General features: G+C 43.0%; 1 protein-coding gene across 4 annotated transcripts in view; it reads left to right on the top strand.

Annotated features, from left to right (window-relative positions):
• Nucleotides 1–9,852: 9,852 nt before the first annotated feature.
• Nucleotides 9,853–22,321, top strand: part of SEMA5B (semaphorin 5B) — a 270,385-nt gene continuing 257,916 nt past the window's right edge. Inside the window, exon 1 of one of the 4 annotated variants that reach the window (XM_085066956.1) lies at nucleotides 9,853–10,138. The gene's annotated coding sequence lies outside the window, so the exon portion shown is untranslated. Of the gene's footprint in view, nucleotides 10,173–22,321 lie in introns of all 4 variants that reach the window. The other 3 variants (XM_085066955.1, XM_085066953.1, XM_085066954.1) reach the window with 3 other exon arrangements.

Raw genomic sequence — 22,321 nt, 5'->3', positions numbered from 1 at the left:
GGAAATCTCTAAATGAATCTTGACCTGAGTTCCAAGCAGCAGCAAAACGTCACAGCTCTGAGACTGACAAATACTTTACTACTCTGACAGCAGTGGTCTTAGTAGATTGGAGTTTGAGAACTGCTGCATTTGCAGATTGCCTGGAAACTGAACTGCTAAATACTTGAACACCTATGCAAAGATCTTGCCTTGCTTCCTCTTGCTGTTCGGAGGAAGAATTAGGGGTGGAACACAGATGAAAATCTGGATTAAATTGAATCTGAACTCTCATAAAATGTGGCTGGCTCTGTCAAAAGATATGATTATTCAGATTTAGCTTTCAAAGTTGGGAGCTGAGAGAACCTAAATTCTAACATTGTTATTCAGGCTCATCAACTGATCACCTCTGAGTAAGTACAAGTGGGTGTAAGGCAGGATATGTGGTAAGGTAGAGGATGGTGTTCCAGTGCTGACCACTGAACCTCATGAGCCCCATGAACCCTCAGCACCATCATTTGTAGTAATGTGGCACCAATCTCCAAAGCTTGTTTCAAATCATGCCGTGAAAAATTGGTACTTAGGCTGGATAATCTTTTCCCTTGTTATGTCAGGAGCAAATGACAGCTTGAAGTGAGTGCTGCTGCTTCAGCTCAGCATCTGATGCGTTTGCTTACCTGATGCAGTGTTCTTAGGCAGTGATTAATGACAGCTCTTGAGTCAGAGCCTGGTAACTGTGATGAGCATTAACAGGTAAACCTGCAAACAATAAAGAAAAAAGCTCCTGAGGGAGGCAAAGGTACTGACTGGCATCTCAGCCTGGTTGCTTAAATATTGGCCCCAATCAGATTGTTCAGAAGTTGTTACATTTCAACCAAAGCATCTTAAAGGTCCAAATATATTTATTCATTAGAATAAATGTTTATAGCCCAATCTGACCTTACAGAAACTGGTGGCTAAATTCTCTGATTTAATCAGACCCAGGCTGACAACTCATATTGGAATGCTTATTTTCTTCAGTGGCAAAATCAAAAGTGCCAGCAATATACTTCTATGTAGAAACAAGGAGATGCAGAAATGCCTGCAATGTTAACAAAGCTGGTGGAAGCTCCCTGTTTTTTACACAGGGATATACAAGTAAAAATACCCCAAATCTTTATGAATTTAGGCACATGCCTTTAAGCAAGTGAATACCACTGTCCTTCCCTGAATTTTAATGGGACTTTGGGCTTCTGTTCAAGGATAAAGCTATATTTATGCTCCTTGTACACCTGAGATGGGCTTGCTCATGACTTTTTTGCTTTGCTGGATCAGGCTTTATAACCCTATAAGCTGATTTCTATCCTAGTCTGTTTAAATATTTCAAACACATACACAAAAATAAACCTAATCTTCTGCCAATATTCCACCTCTCTGGTCTCATGACATCCAGGAAACAAACCACTGATCTTTCCAATGATCTGACTTACAAATCTAGTTTCAGAAGGCACCAGCAGCTAATCACTCCTGCAGCTGGAATACCTACATTACTGCATCTCTGTTGCATGTGACTAGCTTGGAAAATGAAGTTAAACTTGTACAATAGAAGTAATTTAATACATGATTTAGAACTTTAACCATTTGCTACAAATTAATTTGCATGCCTACAACCCTTTACTTGTATGAGTAACCCTATGTGTTTTGATGAGGAAGGAATATTATGAGCCTGTTGACTGTAGAAATGATTGTATCATAGATCTGTGATAATATTTACATGAAATGTAGCAGTTCCACTCATTGTTCAGGGGAAAGCATTTTCTAAGTTTTGTCTTTTTTCCTTCATTATTGCTGTTGAATCTCATATTTTTGAAGAAAAGGCAAGCAGAGTCAAGGTTTGTATATCTCACTGTGTTACAACAATCTGAACAGGCAATCTAATAATTGATTGCACTTAGTGTGATTGTATACCAAATCAAATAATAGCTGAGATTTAGATAGGTCTCTACTGTAATAAGCCATTTCTGTTGACCCCTGACAGAGACTTGAGCACCTTTATGGCTGGTGGAAGGGATACTTAGTATCTTATGGAACTGCATTTTGTGAGATACATTAATAGAAAAATTTAGGTTGGAAGGCACATCTGGAGATCTGTATTCCAAGCTTCTGGTCAAAGCAGACTAGCTTCAAAATCATATCAAGTTGCTCCAAGCCTTGACAAGTTTTGAAAATCTCCAAGGGTGGTGCTTGAACAGCCCCTTTGAGCCTCTGTCTCAGCGGTGCCCTAGTCCCACTGAAACGATTTTTCTCTCTCTTCCCAATTAGCATTTCTCTTGTTGCAGCTTGTGACTGTTGCCTTTTGTTCTTTTGCTGTGTACCTTGGAGAAATGTCTGTGTCTGTCTTCTCTAATGGATTAAGGTAGTGGTGGACTGTAGCTACATCCTGTCTTGGCCTTCTTGTCTGCAGGCTAAGCAAGGCAGTTGCCCCTGCCTCTCTTTGTACCTCGGGTGCTGTGGCTGCCTTACTGCCTCAGCAGTCCTTCCCTGGAGTCTCTCCAGGTTGTCAGCAGCTGTAGTGAGTTCCAAACTCCAGCTGTGGGGTAGTTTGCTCAGCCCTCAGCCTGGCCGGCCACAAGGGGCACTTCTGACCCCAATGCACAACTTCATTTGCATTTGTTGAGCCTCATGAGTCTCCTGCTAGCTTGCTCCTCTGGTTTGCTGAGGTCTTTCTGAATGGAAACGCTGCTCTCCAGTGTTCCACTCCTCCAGTTTGGGTGTCACTTCATGAGGTTGTGTTGTGTCTCTGCATCCAGGGCCATATGGCATAGCAGCAGGGTAACATATTGACTTAGTCAGCAAGTGATAATTTTCAGCTTATCTGGCAGGAATAGAATTCTTGATAATTGTTGACCAGAATTCGTGGAATATTTTTGGCCACTAGACTAGACTGAATATACAATATACTTTGCAGTACATGTTACACTAATTAAAATAGAGAGAGAGATTGTATTTTGATTATACATATCCAAATGTGTTTTTATCTAGTAAAGACTTTTCTGATTAACAACTTTGCATGGAAAAGAAATGGAAAATAGATAATCAGTAATATATAATTGCATACATACATATAGGAAGTGGTTGCAATTATCTGGGTAGAATAACAGTGCACTGCTCAATACCTGGGACTCAATACCTGACCCTGCCTGCTCCAACCACCCTGATCTGTGTGGCTGCACCATGTGCCTTCAGAAGGCACTATGAAGCTTTTGCTTGCTATTGTGTTGTGCCTTATAACTGAGATGGCACCACTATATGTTGTGATGGCCAAGCTGAAAGAAAATGTGATGTTCTGGAGAAGAAGTTATAGTGGTTTTAATTACTGGAAATGCAAAGCAGAAAGCTTCTCTCGGTGCACTAACCCACTCTGCTGCAGTAATTTTCCTTTTTTGACACTCCTGGCTGTGTTGGTGAAGGGAAGCAGGCACTCTCTCTTAGGAACTGCAGTCTACCATGTCAGTGTGCTCAGCTTTCTGTTACTGCAATGTTTGCAGTATCCCACAATCTCTTTGCTGAGATACTGCAAGAACAAAGGTGTCTATCTCTCCCAACTTTTTTCCATAACAAAAACTGGTCACACCATAGAAACATTCAGCCCAGCCTCTTCCTGGTGATTAGTTTCACCAATGATAAAATAACAAGGAATATACATGTCTCACATATTACTACTCAACCTAGGCCCAAGATTCTCCTTCATCACAGAACTGCTTCCACTACCTTTCTCATTGTGTGGGCAAGAAGCCACCTTGCCTTGATGAATCAAAGAGTGAAAAGGGCAGAGAGGGCTCTTTGTGGGAGACCTCCAGCTCTTCCCCAATGCAGGGCCTTCCATTGCATTGCCAAGGCACAGAGTGACTCTTCGGTTCAAGAGGGAGCGCAGCTACAATGTGCTACATTTCCCTAAAGTAGCAGGAAGAGCTTTTGTGTTTAGGGTAACATTTCAGGTTTGTTTTGGGGAAATGTTTCAACCTATGGAATTGTAGCTAACCTGTTTGTGAATTTGAAACCACATTTTCCCAAAAATCGTTGATCTGTCTGCATCAGTTCCAATGGGCCTTTTTCTTAAGAGATGAAAGACTTGGTGACTTCATCATTACCATAGTAGGTGAAGCTACAACACAGTTTCTACTCTAAGCCGTTATTTTCAAAACTCATCTGAAAATCTGCAAAATGGAGGGCTGAAATTTAAACTAGTTGGCCTCTACCTAACGATAAAGTATGTGCTTGAAAGCACTTTATATTTTGATTGAGAAGACTAAAAAAGTTTTATTTAAATTTTCTTTCCTGATCTAGAAGTTTATACAGCCTTGCGGCCAAAGTGGGTGAGATTTGAAAGCTGATTGCTTTTGATTTGAATTATAAGCATCTGAATATCACAGACTGAGTAGGTACAGTATGTTCTTTAGTTAGGTTCGTTAAAAACATGCAAGTATGGAAGGACACCGTATTAACTAAGTGCTATGAACTTCTTAAATCCTCAGAATGGCTTTCCAGGTCATGAGTTTCAAATACTACCACAGAACTACAATCTGCAGAACAGGTATTCAGTTTTGTCAGCATGTTCACGTTCCCATTACACTGAGAATTGCATTTTCCAAACTAGACACTGCAAGTTGCATTATCAAGACCTTGGTCATCATGTAAGCAAATGGAGGAAGGAATAGTAATAGTTTCAAAACCTACTCACATTTAGATTCAAACTTTTCAGCTTGCTGGACAGAACAGTTTGATGTATAAGTGTGTCTCTGTAAAGCTTTTTAATTTAGCTTTTTAAAGGAAAATTAGGACAAGATACTGCAAACGCTGTAATGGGAATTTGCAGTGTTGAGCTCATCTTTCAGCTGAATTGCCTAAGGTGGGATATGAAGTCAGCAGATAAGCTGTCAACAGTCCTGAACTCACTTTCCATTCAAATGTATTTCTAGAGAGTGTTTAGTGGGATGTCTGATGCGCTAAACAATGTGTCTTTAAATTAAAGCTTAAGGCTAATTGTAAAGGTACCTATATTCCCCAGGGGGAAAAAATCCCACTTGTATTTACCAAGAAAATTTTCAGTCCCTCAGATAATATGTGTCTAGGAGCACCATAAAGGTATTCAGTGCTAGGTTTTACACTTCCAGTCTCAAGGCAAAAGTAATATACAATAAACACAGTCACTAGGCTCAGAGCTTGAGTTAGAGGAGGGGGAAAGCAATTTTTGATGTCGTATTAAACCTCCTCATGGTGTTGTTAAAAAACTAATTTTTCACTGCTCTTTTTATTTGCCAACAAATAGGTGACTGCTAGGTGCTGTATATCTTACCTTAGTGGGGATGCTTACTGGGCAACAAGAACTGTCTCAGTTTAACATTCCCTTCCTCCTAGTATGTCATTGTGTTAACACAGCTTTTATGTTTCACAAGTCTTTGTCTGCAAAGAGGGAACTTTCTACTTTTGTGAGACTCAGTGGGAATACTCAGGCCTGCCTTTTTGAAGTGTGATGACATTTGCTGACTTTGTTATGTCGAGTGATATATGAAGATTGGCCCCTGGCTTCAGAGGGAGAAACAACTGCATAGCACTTGTCTGTAGGCCTCAGATGCAATTCTCTGAAAATAAAGCAGTTGTCCCAATTTAAGCTCATTTAATTTCTTTCCAAAGAAGTTAAATACATTCACTCTGGTGACAGTGTCAAGTCATCCCTATATATTATTCTATTTGTTTCATCACAGTGTCTTTTCTCCAGGGAGCTCATTTCTATTCTCTTGCTTTAAGGTCATCTGACTCTTAGTTTGTGTCATGGATTTAAATTCAACTTATCTGTAGTATAAATTAAAATGTTACTGTCACCACCAGACTGAGCCCAGAAGCCACAACTGTGGCTATTTAGCAATCTATTTTAAATTCAGGAAAAAAGCCATATACCTAAATAATTTATGGCTAATTGCCATTTGGCTTCAGATGTAGATCTCAGTATTCAGGATAATGCTTACAATTGCTATTGCTGCATGCCATTGCTTCTGAGCATTTGCTGATGCTGTATTTAGAAATGTATTTTTCCTCTTTTGAGGAAACTGCACCATCTAGAAAGGCAGTTTGGGCTCCACTCAGAGTCAGTCCTTTGAATCAGTGTAAGGTTAGCCTGCTGCATATATTTTGGCTGCTTTTTCATGGTAACTCTGCTTCTTCCTTGCAGTGCTGAAGAAAAATAAAAACTTGTAGTAGGCCAGTGTAGTGATTGTCTGAACATATGTATCTAGCTCTAAATTCCAGCATAATTTAAATTTTTTGCCACTGATATATGCACTTTCAGTCTGTGTGAAATTGTCTGGACATCTACAACAGAAATAATTTTCTAATGAGACTGCTACTAGTGTGGAATCGTGGTCCAGATGTCAAGTGTGGGTCAATGTTGTTGCTTAGCCTCCACACAATGAGGCCAAGGTTGATTTTCCTCTAGATCACCCTCTAAAACATCTACCAGGAAAGCTTATCAGAGTGCCAAACCAGTTTAAGCTCAAGCAGGTGAGTGCAAGACAGTTCAGTCATAAACAGACTGACCTGTGTGCAAATGCAGGCTAACACAGCCTGCTCTGGTTAGGCTGCAAAAATGCCATGCTGTCTGCAATTTGGGGGACTGTCTTTGGGTGACCCGACTCACAAAAAGCCTGGGTTTGGTCTCTTGTTTCCCCAGAGAGCTCTGTTCTACACTGGCAGGTCCTCGTCCCCACCAGAGCGCAGCAGTACGTGTTATCCTGCCCCCTTCTGCCCCATCGCCCAAAGCGCTCCCATCCCTCTGAGTCCCGTTCCTCTTCCCTGCAGCGTTTCCGCTCTCTTGAACTCTCCCCCGTCTTTCTCCGTGCTCCGCACCGCTGAATTTGAAGGCAGCAAATGCAGCCTCTCTTCCCTGCAGGCAGTGGGAGCCCCTTCTCCCTACAGTGTTCGCCTCCCCACCAGCTCCCGGGAATGCCTGTGCCAGACCCGCCGCTGCCCTGGCTGGCCAGGCAGGCTGCTCGCACGGGTGCTACAGGAGCCCACACGGGGTGCAGGCCCCAGCTCACGGGGTGCCCCGCGGTCCGGCGGCTCCGTGCCGGGGAGCGGCGGGAGCGGGGCCAGCGCTCCGGGAGGCACCAGCAGCACCTAGCGGTGACAGCCGCGCCGAGCGTCACCTCAGTCACAAACAGCCGCGGCTCTCCCCCCTGCGGAAAGGGCGTTTCTTCAGCGGCGGTGACTCTGGACTGGGTTACAGTTCAACACCTCTGCGAGCAACTGTGATAAGTCTTGTCATGACCTCGGCCTCCGCCAAGCCCAGAACAGGAACCCGGTACATCCTCTCCTTTCGAGACTGGAAACAAATTGTTTGATACAGATCACTTCACATGTAATACCCTGACTTTTCCCATGACATTTCTCTCTTTTTCATAGAATTGTAACTTTGCGTCACAAGCCCTTTACTAAAAGGTTTTGAGTAGGTTCCCTGTCTGGCCAGTGATTTCCCAGATACCATGCTGTGTCAAGGCATTAAGGTGTCAGGACCTGACAGTCCATGGAAATATTACAAAACTTTTATTTATGTGCACGTTTTATTAGTGAGTCTTTGAGCAATGCATACACATACATGACCGATGGAACTACTCCCAGCCTTGTGGGGGAAACAGCAAGGTAGTAGCAGGGAAATGCTAGAAGATTTTAGGAAAAACAATCTTTCCTTTAATATAAAAGTACTATCCATTATATCTTTAAATGCTGACAGACATTTGTTTATGCAGGTCTTATGCTACTTATTGTTCAATGCTCAGTGCCACATCTGGAAGTCTTAGGAGGAAGAAAGGCTGAGCTGTGTGCTGGAAATTACATGTGTAGTTGTGGCATTTGCTGAGGTGTTCTGTCCCTGAGGCTTAGATAATCAAATTACTTGCTCTCCCGTAAAACTGAAAAAGAAGGCAAATAATGTCCCAGCACAGAGCACAACCTTGTTGTGGCTGTACAAGGCTGTTGTACACCATTATTTAAAAATTCAATTCACTAAATTAAAAGATATCATCCTCTATATTGGAAAATGGAGAGACAGTTATTTACTGTTCACATGTAAATTATGACAATACTCTAAGAATATACTATCATGAAAAAACTCAGCTAGAGGGTAGGTTTTTTTTAGTTTTAGGAAAGATGGGGAAGAAAAAAGAGGCACAGATGTGATGCCACTGTGCATGGGGCAATTTCCTCAGCACCCTCCAGACTTTGCCTGACTCAAGCCTTCCTCCAGAGTTTTGAGTTTTGAGCAGAATACATAGCTACATTGCATTTATTAATCTGTCCTATGCTTTCCAGTGTGAACTTTAAAATGGAAAGCAGATAAAAAATGTTATGCATATAAATCATGTATTGACTGTTTAATTCAGAGTATCAAATAATGGATTACTGCATGAGCAGATGTAGTAATATAGTTCCTTGATTAAGGAAGTACTGAGAAATTACGAACAGGCAAACAATTACATGTTGTATAATGATCATCTCAGTGGATCTATGCTGTTACTTCTCTGAGACGCAATTTGAGAGCACACCCACTGCCACCACAATTGGCTGTCATAGCATTGATGAGCCATCAGACAATCACACTGTTTTTATATAGCTATAACATACTGTCAACATGAATGACAGGATCAGTTTACAGAAAGAAAAAAACAGCCTCATTATATACGCACACATACATATGCAACGGTATCAGTGCAGGCCATTCTGTCTGGGGATTCATCTGATAAATAACTGAGGCTCTTGTCTGGCGATTTTTAAATGTCACTAGAGCAGCCCAGATGTGGTTTTAATCCTTTGACTACCGGGCTGCTTGTCCATCAGCAGGGTCCATCCTATAGCTTTCTGCGGTTGCCGCTAACGGCGTTCAGGCGCTGTGCATCACCGCGGGGACAGAGCGGCACATCAGCCTTCCCGAAAGCACGTTTGATGCAGCTTTCCCCGGCCTCGCAGCGATTTCCCGCGGGCGGCCCCCGGGCAGCGGCGGGGCCGCGGAGGGACAGCGCTGCTTCTCCCGTGCGCTCCGCGCCGCGTACGCTCCTCGTCGCGGATTTTCCGCCGCTGTCTGCTCTTCGGCGTGAGAAAATTGGCGCTACCCTCCCCGAGTTCATCTCGACCCCATTAACCCCCGGAAAAAAAGGGGACATCGCGACGGGGAGACGCGGCCACAGCCCCGGGCCTGAGTGAGGGGCTCAGTCGCGGGCAGGGGACCGCGCTCCGCTCCGGGCTCGGTGCAAGCCTTGGTCGGGCGGCGTGTCCGGGCGGCGTGTCCGGGCGGCCGCTAACGCGGGGTCTGCACAGCAGCCTGGAGCCCCGCGGGGCCACTCCGAGCCCCATCGCGGCCGCTTCCCTGCGCCCCTTCTCTCACACAGCCACAGCAACGCAGCCAGCCCTGCCCCTTCCAGCAGGGAGGGAAGAGGCTGGATTTAAACACAAACATCGCTCCGCCGCTCGGTGTATTATTTTTGCTCTCCTGCACCCTCGGCCCTCCCCACACCGGCGGCACTTGAACCTGCCCGCCTGAAAAGTGAGCCATCTCCCATCCCCGACTCCCTCCATTCTGGGCCAGCCCCGCCGGCCCCCCTCCGCAGAGTCAGGCCGGGGAACGCCGTTGTGCTCCGCGGGACCCCCCGCCGGCCCGGGGAGGCTGGCTGCTACCAGCAGGGAGGGCGGCGAGGACGATTCGCTTGCTAGAGAAATGCCCTGTTGAACTTTGAATATATTAGTTGACATCAGTGCGAGTTGGGGCTGCCAACCCCTAGCTCCCTCCTCCTTCCCTACCTCCTCCTCCTCCGCCTCCTTCTCCTCCTCCCCTCGGTCTCCGATGGAAAGAGTTGAAGCCGTGCTGATAGGAGCCGCCTGGAAGAGACAGCGGAGCGCCCGGGAGGACTTCGGTCCCAACTCCGGCCGCACCGCGGGGACGCTGCCCGCCGCCGCTCGCATGGCCCGAGGCGGCACTCCCTGAGAGCCGGGCTGGGGAGAGCCGCCGCTCCGCTCCCCTGCTCGCCCCGAGCCGAGCCCAGCCGCGCCGAGCCGAGCCGAGCCCAGCCCCGCCGAGCCGAGCCCAGTCGCTCCGCGGCTGTCCCCGCTCCTGCGGCAGCCGGAGCGCGATGTGCCGGTGAGCCCCGCACCGGGAGCCCGGGGGCCACCCCGTAAGCGGAGCGTGGCTGCGGCCCGGGGGGGGGGCGGGCAGCGGGACTGGCCGGGGGGCGCGCAAACTTCCCAACTTGGCGGGGTCGGGGCGAGCGGGCGGCGCTGGGAAGGGGATCCGGGGAGGTTGGAACCCCCGGGCTGCTGCGCGTCTCCGCCGCCCCCGTCGCAGCGCCCGGTGATGGGGGACCGGGGGCAACCTGCGGGACGTGGGGGTGTGTTTGTGCCCGGCGCTGGTTGCGCCGTCCCCCTGCCCGCCGGGGAGCCAAAGAGGGGTTTTTTTGGGTTTTTTTTTGTCGCTGTGTTCGCAGTCCAGCAGCGCTGGAGAGCACGCTAGCTCGGAGGTGGCAGTGGAGGTGTTTTTTTATCTCCTTCTCTCCCCGCCACCTTCCCAGCTCTTCCTAAACCCGCTGAGGGGGGCTGTGGCGAGAGCGAAGGGGTGCAGTGGTGGGAAGCCGGATAGCCTAGACGAAGGGATATCAATGATTTTTGTTTTTCAGATGGTAATTTGTCTTTGTGGTAGGGGTGGTCCATTAAATTTCAGCTCACGTCCTGATGGAGATCAAAAGCGAAGGGGAGAGGGAGAGGGAAGCAGAGAGCCTTGTGCGGCTCCTTAGCTCCGCGCATTGTTAGAAACTTACGGGGAGTGTATGGGGGTGTAAGGTTTCCAGAAACAACCTTTGTCGATGCAGCTCCAATATCCACACCAAAGTTGGAGACCTGTATTTTCCAGCACTACCATCTGCTCCCTGGTGCTGCCCAGGAGCACGCTTACTGTTACGCCTCAGAGGAAACAAACAAAAGGTGTGCCTGCCAAGTCGGTCCTGAACCTGTCTCTTCATGGGCTTTTAGGAGGAGCATAAATATCAAGGAGTATTTGTGTCCTAAAGGTTCACTGTCTTCTGTTGGATCAGTTTAGACTCTTAGATAATTTACTGTCCTTAAAAAAGGTCTCCAAACATGGTAGATGCCAGGTGCTGTTTTGTTGGTTTTTTGTTTGTTTGATTTTTTTTCTTGATTTATTTATCTATTTTTGGTTGGGGTTTACATTTTTCCCCCATTTCTTTTTTCTTCAAATTATGTATGCACGGATATATTAGTTTGGGATCATAGTAAAGTTTCATTTTTTGTTGAGCAAGTGTTCCCTCTCATTACAGAAAATATGTCTTTTCCTAAATTGTGGTCTGAGATGCAAGAGGCTTGATGTCTTTGCCTCTGGGTGGGTTCAGTGGTAGGGCTAAGACCCCAAGCTGACTGCGCTGTTAACAGAATAGAAACTGACTAGCCTAAAAGTTATAATGGACTTTGATTCTTACTGCTGCTTGAGATCAGTAGAGATCCCAGGTGAGTGAAAGCAAGGAGGAGGAGTGAGGATAGCTAGAACAAACTACTCATACAGAAAAGTATTCTCTTGATTATACATCTGATTTGTAAGCTCCCAAGGGAGAAAACTGGTCATAACTGCAGAGAAGGTGGTAGTGGATAAGAGAAATCCTGCTGATATTCAACCAGATTTTAAACAGAGATTTAATTTTTAAACAGCCACTTGAATCATCTGTATCTTTCATTTTTTCTCCTTTTGCACCAAAACTTTTCTGCTCAGATTGGATTGGATGATAAGTAGACTCTGCACTAGGCAGGCAATAGCAGGGAATCTCTGTGTTTTATGTTATGCCTCTTGCATTTTCAGTGAACGAGACACAAGCTGTCCTGTTTTTCTCTCTATCTTGCTTTCTTTCCTTAAAGAGGCCAAGTTTTTGTCCTCCCCTGCCAGGGACATGCTAATCCTGAAGTCATGGGGAAGACAGAGATCCTGCCCATCAGAATATAGATATTTGCTTTGTTCATCCCCCCAGTATGTTAGGCCGATGGAATTGGCAGTGGCTGCCCTCTGTGACCTTCCTCCCTTCCTGCAAAAAGCTGGGGCAACCAGGGAGGAGAAAATGTGCAAACTCCAGCAAGTGAAAAAGCACAACCCCAGAGGACAAAAGGCTTGAACAGAGAGAGATGCGGGGGATGAGGTTCTGTGGAGAAAATGACTTTTAGCAAGCTGGCCTTGATCAGTTCGCACTGACTGGAAAAAACGGCATGGGGACGGGTTCAGCAGGAATGTGGATAGCCCAACAGAAACTCGATACAAGTGGTGCCATGGAATCTTAGTTTCTTTGCAGTAAGATGAAATAAGTTCCCAGACAAAATGGCTTGGTTGTCCAGTGTGATTGCCCTTTATTCTCAAGCCTGACATCTGACCAGACTATAAACTATATACCACCCAACTATAGCCTGAGAATAGAAACCCTTTTCTTCTTACCTTGTAGGAAACTGTAAAAGTCCTGCTTGACTTGGGCTGAGGTGCAATAGGGCCCTGTTAGAGGGAAAGTTCCTGGAGAGCAGGCTCACTCTGTGATATTAAACATGGGTCAAACAATAAATTTCTATTTTAGTCAGGATGGATAATCATGCGAACAGACATACTAGGGTTAAATAAGACCATCTGCACGAATATTATCTTCCTGAAAACAAATAGATGCCGGGCAAAGTTTCAGTGTGCAGCCGAGGCTGTTGCCTTGCTGTTCGGCGAAAGGGGGCAGTATCCAACAGTGCCAGGGAGCGATCCACCGCTGCCGCCTCCCTGACTCGAGCGCTGGTGTGTGCTCTATCAGCTGGGATCTGGGAATTTAGGGTGTTATCCGGTAGCCCATATTCAGGTGATTCCTTGTAAAGACATCAGAGAGGTTAACTGACTGTGTAAAAGATGCAGCATCAAAGCTGTAATTGTTTTACTTTGTGGTTGCATCGCTTCCATATGCTGATGAACAATTGGGAATTAAGGACAATGCTGTATGATTGCAAAGCTAGTTTTGTTCACATTTAGTAGGCTGACAGCAGTAACCTTACCATGTTTTTACTGTACTGATTTTAGGGAGAGCATGATGAAGCCCTAGCTTTGGATTGCTGTTGTTATAAATGTCCTCCAAGGAGTTGTCATCACATGTTTTCCATAGTAAGAAAACCAAACATTTTCTTCTCTAAATTTAACTTTCTTTGAGAACTCATTTGTTTCCAGCCTAGAGAAATATATTGATCCATCTCATAAAATACTGGTTTTAGAATGCATTTAAAAGCCTTTTCACCTTTCATTTGTCTATATGCCTAGATTATTAGATTAGCATTTTAGTTCATTTTTTGCTGAGAGCCATGGGCAATTTTAACAAAGATCTGTCATTGTAAAGCCGTGCACTGCACTCCAGCTTTGTCATGTCTCCTAAGTGTTGATCACTGCCTGAATTCAGGACAAGAGCTGCAGCAGCAGGGGCAGACCAGCCCCAAGAGAGGGGATATGGTTGAGGAGTAGGGAGTCAGTTGTTGTAATGTGAAGATGTTCCACTGCTGGGGTAGTGCCGAGTTTAAGAGTTTAAGTGCAGTCCAGTGTGAAGTCTTCAACTGGATTTGTGTTGCTGCAGATCATGTCCATGAGATCATTTCTGGTATAAAACTGAAAAAGGGAAGTTTAATTACCTGCAGATATTGGTGGAGGCAATTCAGAATTGCTCTCTAGGGATAAAACTCATTGTGTAGTGGCTGTGTAAGTACCAAATCACACTGAGATCACAAAGTCAGTCTTAAATGATGGACTTGCCTTTTACAGACTGAATACTGTGAAGGTGAACTGCCACTGTTTTGGGTTGGATGCTTGTGATTTAGTCCAGGAGACAAACCACGGAGTATTACACTATCCCTGCCATGCCTTGAAGTGCTCTGTGTCCTGGTGTTGTTGCTTCTGAGGATCAAGTCAACAGGCCTTTGTTATTGTTCTGTTACTTAAGGAAACAAAAATCAGCTCACTGAAGGCAGTATGTCAGATAGTTTTATTGCAGGGATTGTTTCTCTTGCTTGTAGACTGCTGACTTGTCCAGTGTGCCCAGTATCAGGACTCATCCCATCTCTGTCCATGGTGGCAATTTTCATTAGTTTCAGTGGGTGCTGACTGTGAGACTTTGACAGCTCTTTGAGCCTGCAACTTGTGTTGACTGTGCTTTGCTTGCTGGAGATTATTCTTCAAGCACAGTTAACCTCAGTATTTATTTCACCCCTGTTCTCATTGTTGTCCGAAAAGAAAAAATACTGCATGACAGCAGTTATTTCTTACCCCAGGCTCAAACCATGTGAGCAAAGTGCAGCAGAGCTCTGACAGCACAACTGTGACTTTCAGCACGCCGGGTCTCCTTGACTACAGCGCCGCGACTCCCAAAGTTACCTCTGCTTCAGAACTCATGCGAAACACAAATTTTTAAGGTCTGCAAAAAATCACTCCAGGTGATTTCCTGAAGATAAGTACATCAGTAGTAATACTCCAGAAGTATTACTGTTATCAAAAATGTATCTATAAACCAAGCAGGTTTGTTTTGTTTCCAAATGTAATAACTCGGGGAGGTAATTTGCATGAGAAGGATGTTACTAAGTTACTAAGTATGACTCTGAATTGGTGGCAGGGCTATTCATGTGCTTATAATTAAACAGATACCAAAGCACTGTTCTGGTTAAGGACTGGTGTGTCTTTATTTACTTTTTAGTGAGCTCTAAATGAGACAATAAGTAAACATGCTGATTTCTAGTTTTAATCCCCAAATCAATTGTGAGCACCTTGGGAGTTTATAAATCATATGTGTAATTTAAACGGTGCTCAGAAAGGGGTCATTTGTGGAAAGAGCACAGAATATTTTCTTCCCAGAGGCTGCTGTGAAGGAGCTTGATCTTACAAGGTGCTGCATGTTCTTTATTGTTGTTAATGTGTCTCCGGGAAACAGCACCCAGCACGACCAGACCCCGATAAACACAAACTGTAGCAGCATCTGACCTCTGTGGCTTTGTTGAACAGGCAAAACGCTTATGGGCTTGTTAGTCTAGATAACATACTCCCTATTAGGCTGTTGCTGGAAGTAAAATAAATTGCAGTGCCAGTTTCAAAGGTTTGACTTTATCCATGGTGCAACAACACGTGACCAGCTGGGAAGTAGCAACCCGCAGAGAAAAACCATAGTCATCAGTTTTATTATGCCAAATACTGTGCTGCACTCAAAAGCTTCATCGTAACTTCAGACTCATGAGGCAAACCCATTTCGTAATTGGGAATATCACGTGAGGATCTGGTGATGCCAAATGGATCCTCCAGTAGCCTTGAACCCCCTGGGCTATGGAGGATGTACCCTGATGCCACATACTCTAAGATGTTAAGCAGCTATGCCACTTGCAGTCCTGCAGAACAGTCCAGCTAAGTCTTGCACAGATGATCTATCAGCCATTTGCAGTTTAAGGGTTTGTAGCTTCTGAAGTTTGTATATTTTGCAGATTGTTTGTGCCATAGTCTTCAAAAACTGTTAGCTTTTAAGACAAGCAGATGGCTTTAACAGAATATATTTGCTGGCACCTGGAACAGGTGGATCTGGAATCAATTTATGCAGTGTAATTTTTTCCACTCCCCTTTTGGAATAATTTTATACCCTGGAGCCACCTAAGGTGCTTATTATGTAGCCAATAGGGAACAGCTTCTGTCTGACTACATAAGATTTTACACATCTTTTATAGCTAATGCCTAGATGGAAATGCAAAATTTAGTGCTGGGAGTGCATGTGAATTTGTGAAACTCCCTGGAGAAAATGTGGGTGCATGTATCAGTGAATGAATTATGCTTCTCCACAGACAGAGAGAGGTTTTTTTTAGTGGTAACAAATGTCCTGTGTTCAGTGTTTGTCATTTTAAAAGCAGTATTTTTCATTTCAAGTGCAAAGCTTGTGCAAAGCTTGTGCAAACAAATTGATGTAGAGTGAAAATAAAAAAAAATGCTTCGATTTTATTTGAAAGGATAACAGAATGAAAATTTCTTATGTGGTACGAAAGTGTCCTGACTCAGAGATCAAATTGGTGGTTCCAAAATATGGCTGTGACAGTTATGACTAGTTTTGTGGGAAAGGAGCAGATCCTGCCTGTCTTCTCAAAGGGCAGGAAACAAACTTCCATGAGACCTTGGCCACATCCTCATTCTGGCAGCAGAATCAGCGACAACAAGCTTACCCAGCTGTGTGGATTCATAGTAACTTCAAAGAGATTTTTGAGTGGGTGCTGTAGAACCATCTGCACAACTCAGAGGTACGATTAGGAACTAAATCTGGGAATACTTTGGGGCCAACCTCTTAAGGGGAGTCTGACTAAGGATGGCCTGTTGGGCAGGTTTAATTGCTTTGCTGTGTTGCTTGGCCACGTGGAAGTTGTTTAGCCTGCTGTTTCAGCTCAAGGTTGCTTATTTATCTCCCATGGTGCTGATTTACAGCACATCAAAGATTAGGGGGAAAAAATAAGACAAGAAAGGAAAAGGTAGGAAGTTCACTCTGGATAACTCAGTTCAACAGGATAATATAGTAAATTCAAGAACGCAGAAAGGGATGCTTTTTGGAGCCTGTATGTATAACACATGGAAGGAAAAATTGGCTAGGTCTCAAAAGTTTGTTAGAGTGATTACAGATCCCCCTGCCCTGCCTCATGTTCCTTTCTCTGCTCTCCCTTCCTGACTGAAGGTGATTGTCTGCCAGAAGGAGATTTTCAAACACATGGTTTGGACAGGGCAATCAGTCTATATTTATAAAACACTTAATATTTCACTTTCTGACCTTTTTGGGGTCCACTCCATATATAAGGGGCATTTTCATTAGAAACACAAAGCTGAGACTCAATTTCTGTCTGTGTTCAATGTGCTCCTCCAGTCTAAAAGAGCTTAGCTTTTAGTTGTAATTGCAGCTTGTAACCACCTACTTAAAATAAAAGACAACAGGGGGAAGAACATCATTAGTGGCTTGTGGTAGGATAAAGATACATACTTACTCAACATAAGCAAAATAGGAATAAGCACTGTAACCACGTGCTGTTTCAATGCTGACAAAGGATGAAGTGAAGTAACACATAATATGAAAAATTTCACAGTTCCTGCTTTGTGAGGATAATCAAGTGATATAATAGCACAACTTACGCTTATTTCCATTTTAACATCTGTGATCAGGAGTCAGAAGTAATAAGCGTCAGGGAGAGAAGGTAAGGTATAAAAGGGCTGTGGCCTGGAGAATTTTGTGCTCATCTGTTAAAGATATCGTGAATAATGATGCAGATGGGCTCCAGGTAGGGTTGCCAATGACTGAAATCTGTACAAATTAAACTTTGAGGTCTGTGAAAAGCTGGTCTTATGTGACTTGCTCAAGGTCATAGAGTGTGTTAGTGACAGAGGCAAGGTTATAAGCCCCAAAAACAGTTATTCACAAACTTAATTCTATATGTGTAGTTAAATCCTATGAATGAAATATTTCATCTCATTGCTTTCCTGCATCAAAACCCTACTCATGCCTTACGAGACTATGCATTTATTTCCATGCTAGACATTGCCAGTAGGTAACCTGATAGTGCAAATCCTTTACTCATCTCAAGAGTTCAGTTTAAGTTAGTGTAACTACAGTTTGAGAAAATAAGTACCCTGTTTGCATGTGCATAGGTCCCAGTATTTTCAGATGAACTAGAGATTATTCCTGTGTTTTGCATTTTTATATGTATACCAGACATGCATCTATACAGGTTGAAATAAAAACAAGTGATTAACATCTTTAAAATTTAACATTTCCCCCCCTTAACCAACAGAAATTGTTCCCAAGAGAGTAACTTACTAGATACGTTCTGTATTTGTCTAGGAGTGTACATCAGGAATACAAAACATGATTTTCTAATGCTATGTGTTCTCCCTAATGAGTCTTTGAAATATTAAACTAGCTTATATTGGGAATGAGTTTTGCACACCTCCTTGTCTATGGTAGCTTTGCAAATCCAGGCTTCACTGTTTTGCCTCAGAGAATTATGAGTTTATTATACTCCTGGAATGCTAATAGCACTTCATTTTTCCCCTAAATTTCTTCTTCATATTTATTTATTGATTCTTCATTTGAACACAGTTTCACAGATAATGATGGTACTACTGAGAATAGCTGGTGTGAGTTAATTTTAAGAAGGCTGAAGTTACAATGCCATCCTTTTTTGCCAAAAATTTCTCTGCAAAGTTCATAAGCTATGGCATCCAAAATGCTAAATTAGTTAAGATGACTGGATAAGATTACTGCCAGTGTTATGTTTCATTCCTGGTTTCATCAAAACAAAGCACATCAAGGCTGACAAGTCTAAATTTAATTTTGCATTGAAAAATCATGGGCAGATTTGAGGATGATGTGCTTCGGGCAAGCAGTCTTTGGTCATTTGGTATTTACTTTGGAGTTCATTGACCTGTGAAAGAACACATGTGAACAGGGTTTTTAGCATTTTACCCTTTAGTTTGCACTTGACTTATGATTCCTGGGATTCTTCACCATCTTGTCCGTCCTCCCACTGTGATGGACTCCAGAAAGATGTTTCCAGTCATTGTATCTGCCTTCCATGAAGGCACAGAACTTCCCTGAGCTGATTCATGTTCAAGCTGGTCCACTATTCTAAACAAACATCCAATTTTGATTTAAATATTTATGAAGAAAGAGAACATCCTGCAGTTCTTGGTTAAGTGTTTAAAATTCAGCAACCCTTGTGATGATGTTGCCTGTTAGTTGCTAGGTTCTTGGTCCTGCTTTTTCCAAAGAGGCACATATTACAAATATCGCATTTTCTTGCTGTGGAAGTACTAATGAACTGCAGTCAAGTAATTTCATAATTTTTCTGTGATATTTCAGGATGATACTGGATTTCACAATATTTTTTCAATCTTTATTGCTTGATGGCTCTTCTCTGAACTTTCTAAGGGTGCTACCAGCCAAAGAAGACAGTAGTACTGACAGCTACAAAGGTGTGGGAGAAATGGAACAGCAGAGATTGGCAAGCAGAACTGAGCAGATAGACAAGATAGAGCAGATAGCAGATAGTAGCAGGAGATAAGGACCATAAAGTTGGAAGGCAGAAGAAAAAGACAGTGGTATAGGAAGCTCTTTGCATGAGGAGCCTGGTGTGTTACATGCCTGGTGAAGAACTGGAGTAGCTGCAGTGGTAAAAGGCAACAGCAGGTTTTTACTGGCAAAGGAGGATGGCTGGGAGCTGGGTAGGGACTGCAGCAACAGCACTGCTTGTAAATCAGAGCAGTGTTGTATCAGGGAAGCTCTCTGCAGGGAGATGTCAAAACATCTGTCTGCACTTTGCCTGGGCATAACCAGACTCTCATTCAGGAGCACTGCAAGGCAGGCAAGGAGACAAGAGATGCTATAAACTAACTGAGGGCAGAGTTCAGGTAGAATTTCTGGTGAGGAAGACATTTTGTTTTTGCAAGTGTAAGATCTGAGCCTGCAGAATCAAACTCATTTTTGCAATCTGTACAAATCTGTGAAGGTGTTACTAATTTCAGTAAAATGACCTGTGGATGAGAGTTTGCCAGCCTGAGTTCTCCATTGCTAACACAAGACAAACAGTTAAATTATTTATAAAAGTCATACTAGTATAGGGTTCAGCTGCACTAACCTTAACTGTGATACTTGTGGTTTGAGAGGACTAGAATCTACCCATAAGTAGTACAATTTCTGTTTTTAGTTTGGAAAGATGTTATCATTTAATGAAAACTCTTTGTTTTCTGGCAGCCTACCCTGCTATCCATTTACAAAGCTCTCAGAGGGCTTGGACGTCCATGAAAAAGTTCAAGATCCCAATATTTCTCACAGATAGACAAGTGCAGCCTCAGTGAAGAGCTGTAGTTGTGCTTGACTGAGGACTGTAATACGAGCCCAGAAAATCAAAGACAAGTTTGTACTTATGGAGCTGGAATGCATAGGGATGATATTGGTCCAGAGGCACTCTCCAAAATGAGGTCTGCAAGATTATGCTGTTGCAAAACCCAGCACCTAGAGAAGCATTTTCAGTTTTAATTAAAACAAAACCTAAAACAACATGATCTCTATTTCTGCTGAATTTTAACCTTCTACTTGTTTGAGCATAAGAGGCAGAAGTAATTGATTTGAAACAGAAGTAAAATAATGAGGCTTGCTTTTTTTTTTCCCGTTCCCAAGCTGATTCAACTGAGGAAGGAAAAAAAGCCTTCTGAAGATTTTACTTGAGTTGAGTAAGACTATTCTCCACAAATAGACCAAATAAATGACTGAAGTGCTTCAGTAAAGTTATCACAACAGCCTTGAGCCAGTGGGATCATTTACATGGCAGACTTCTACCTGATAGAAACTGGGGTTTAAATTAACAGTATAAAGAATTGGAAATAATCTGGTCTGTGTAGTTCTAATGGTCTAAGATATTTGTGAAAGAAACAAGAGCCTGATCCTGCAATAAGGGACATAGGAAGAGTTCAATTTCTGTAAGTTAAATTTGGATTTTTCACATTTTAAAAAAACCCCAAAAGGTCACATTTTGCATTTCTTATCCAAGGAATATTTGATTTTGAAATTGGCATATTACCTGAGTCAGGGCTACAGGGTTTGCCCCAGGTTTTCAACCTGACAGTGCCTCTTTAAAATGCAGCAGTATAATTTAGGCATCTCTTATTTGTTTTGAATAGCAGAGCTAACATGTCTGTCAGTTACAAAGGCTTGATAGACATGATTAGAAGGCAGGAGATCAGGAAAAATGTGTGCTTACCACAGCCAACTCTCCCCAGTGAAGAAGTGAGTGGCTTGGTGGCGTATTTACAATTAAGGTGCTACTGAAAGCTTTTTTAGAAATGTGCTTTGTAGACTGCTTTGAAATGGTGTTTTCTATTATGACCAGTTTCTGGAACAGATTATCATGATTGTAGGAAGCACTTCAAAGCAGATTGATGTAGGAAGATCTTTCACCAAAAACTTCAGCTTCTCTGTAAAACAGAAAGCTACAAATGTGTCTGCAATCTGTGTTGTTTCAACTACAACAGCATTTATTTGATAGAAGTGGTCTGCTCTTAATTTCCAAAATACTACAAAGCTCTTTTTATTTTGCTGGCCTCTCCATTTCACAGAGGGGTTCAAAGGTTGTATCTCCCTTCTCCCATATCCTTCTAAATTTCTGTTTGATATTTTTAATGGCTTAGATTTAAACATTATAATGAAATACTGAGCTGCATCTGATGAAGTCAGACATGAATTTAATATGTTGGTGACCAGACTTTCAGAGAACAGTCTGTAATACAATGTCTAGTCCACCATTCAGCTGAACACATGCTCAGCTGAACTCAGCAGTAGCTAGACCATAGTAAGAATTGGAAATGCCCTTGAAATATATTAATTTCTGAATTGTCACACACAAGACTAGCAATATTCCATTTCATCAAGACTCCAAAAAACTTTACTTGTAAGCTAAAATCCATATCTTTGAAAACTGAAGCCTTCTGCTTACTGGCAAACAGGAGCAAATGTGAAAAGCCATCTTTCTGGGTGGGATAAAACCAGGTGGTAACAGCACATTGAACTGTGGTGGGATGCCAGTGAATTCTTCCTGGTTTTTAAGGATGTTGAAAAGAGAGGAAGTTTGTGCAGAAAATGAAAGGCAGCCATAAGTACAAGAATCAATTAGAACTGTCTTGCTCCACTATATTTAGTAGCGCATGAAGAGGACAGGAAGAAGAATTTACAAAAAAAGTCATCATTGTTATTTTGTGCCTTATCCAGCTGCAATATAACACACCCATTTCATCAACAAATTGATTTTTTACCAGGGAAGAAGATGAGACAAAGAGAAGTCAAGTCTCATGTCTAAGCTCATAGAGGGAGGCAGTGAAAAACAATCCTGCAGCTACAAACATTTTTTCTTGTTTGACAGCAGAAATATGATAGATTCCTTTCATTAAAGCAAAAGGGCCTTGAAATAGTCCCTGTCCATTCTGGGAAATTATTTTTTCCTATAAAGCAAGGCCAAAACCTTTCAAAGGATATGTTATGAGTACTTATGGTAAGTATTGAAAAATAAAGGTTTTTATATCCACCGTGTCATTAAATAAACAATTCTGACAATTCAGAACACAATTTATTTATAAAATGTTGTGAGTAAATGAAGTTATCTTATGCAGAGGACTTATTCTGGTTCTTTCTGAAAAAGTACAGATCACACTAAAATAAGTTTCTAAAGCAGACAACTCTGTGAACATTTTCTTACCCTTTCTTTTCTCCAAAAC

This window comes from Lichenostomus cassidix, chromosome 7, assembly GCF_008360975.1.
Source record: "Lichenostomus cassidix isolate B80296 chromosome 7, HeHo_3.0, whole genome shotgun sequence".
In the NCBI taxonomy this organism is placed as follows: domain Eukaryota; kingdom Metazoa; phylum Chordata; class Aves; order Passeriformes; family Meliphagidae; genus Lichenostomus; species Lichenostomus cassidix.
Note: the sequence above shows the minus strand (reverse complement) of the source record. Positions and strands in the feature narration are given on the sequence as shown.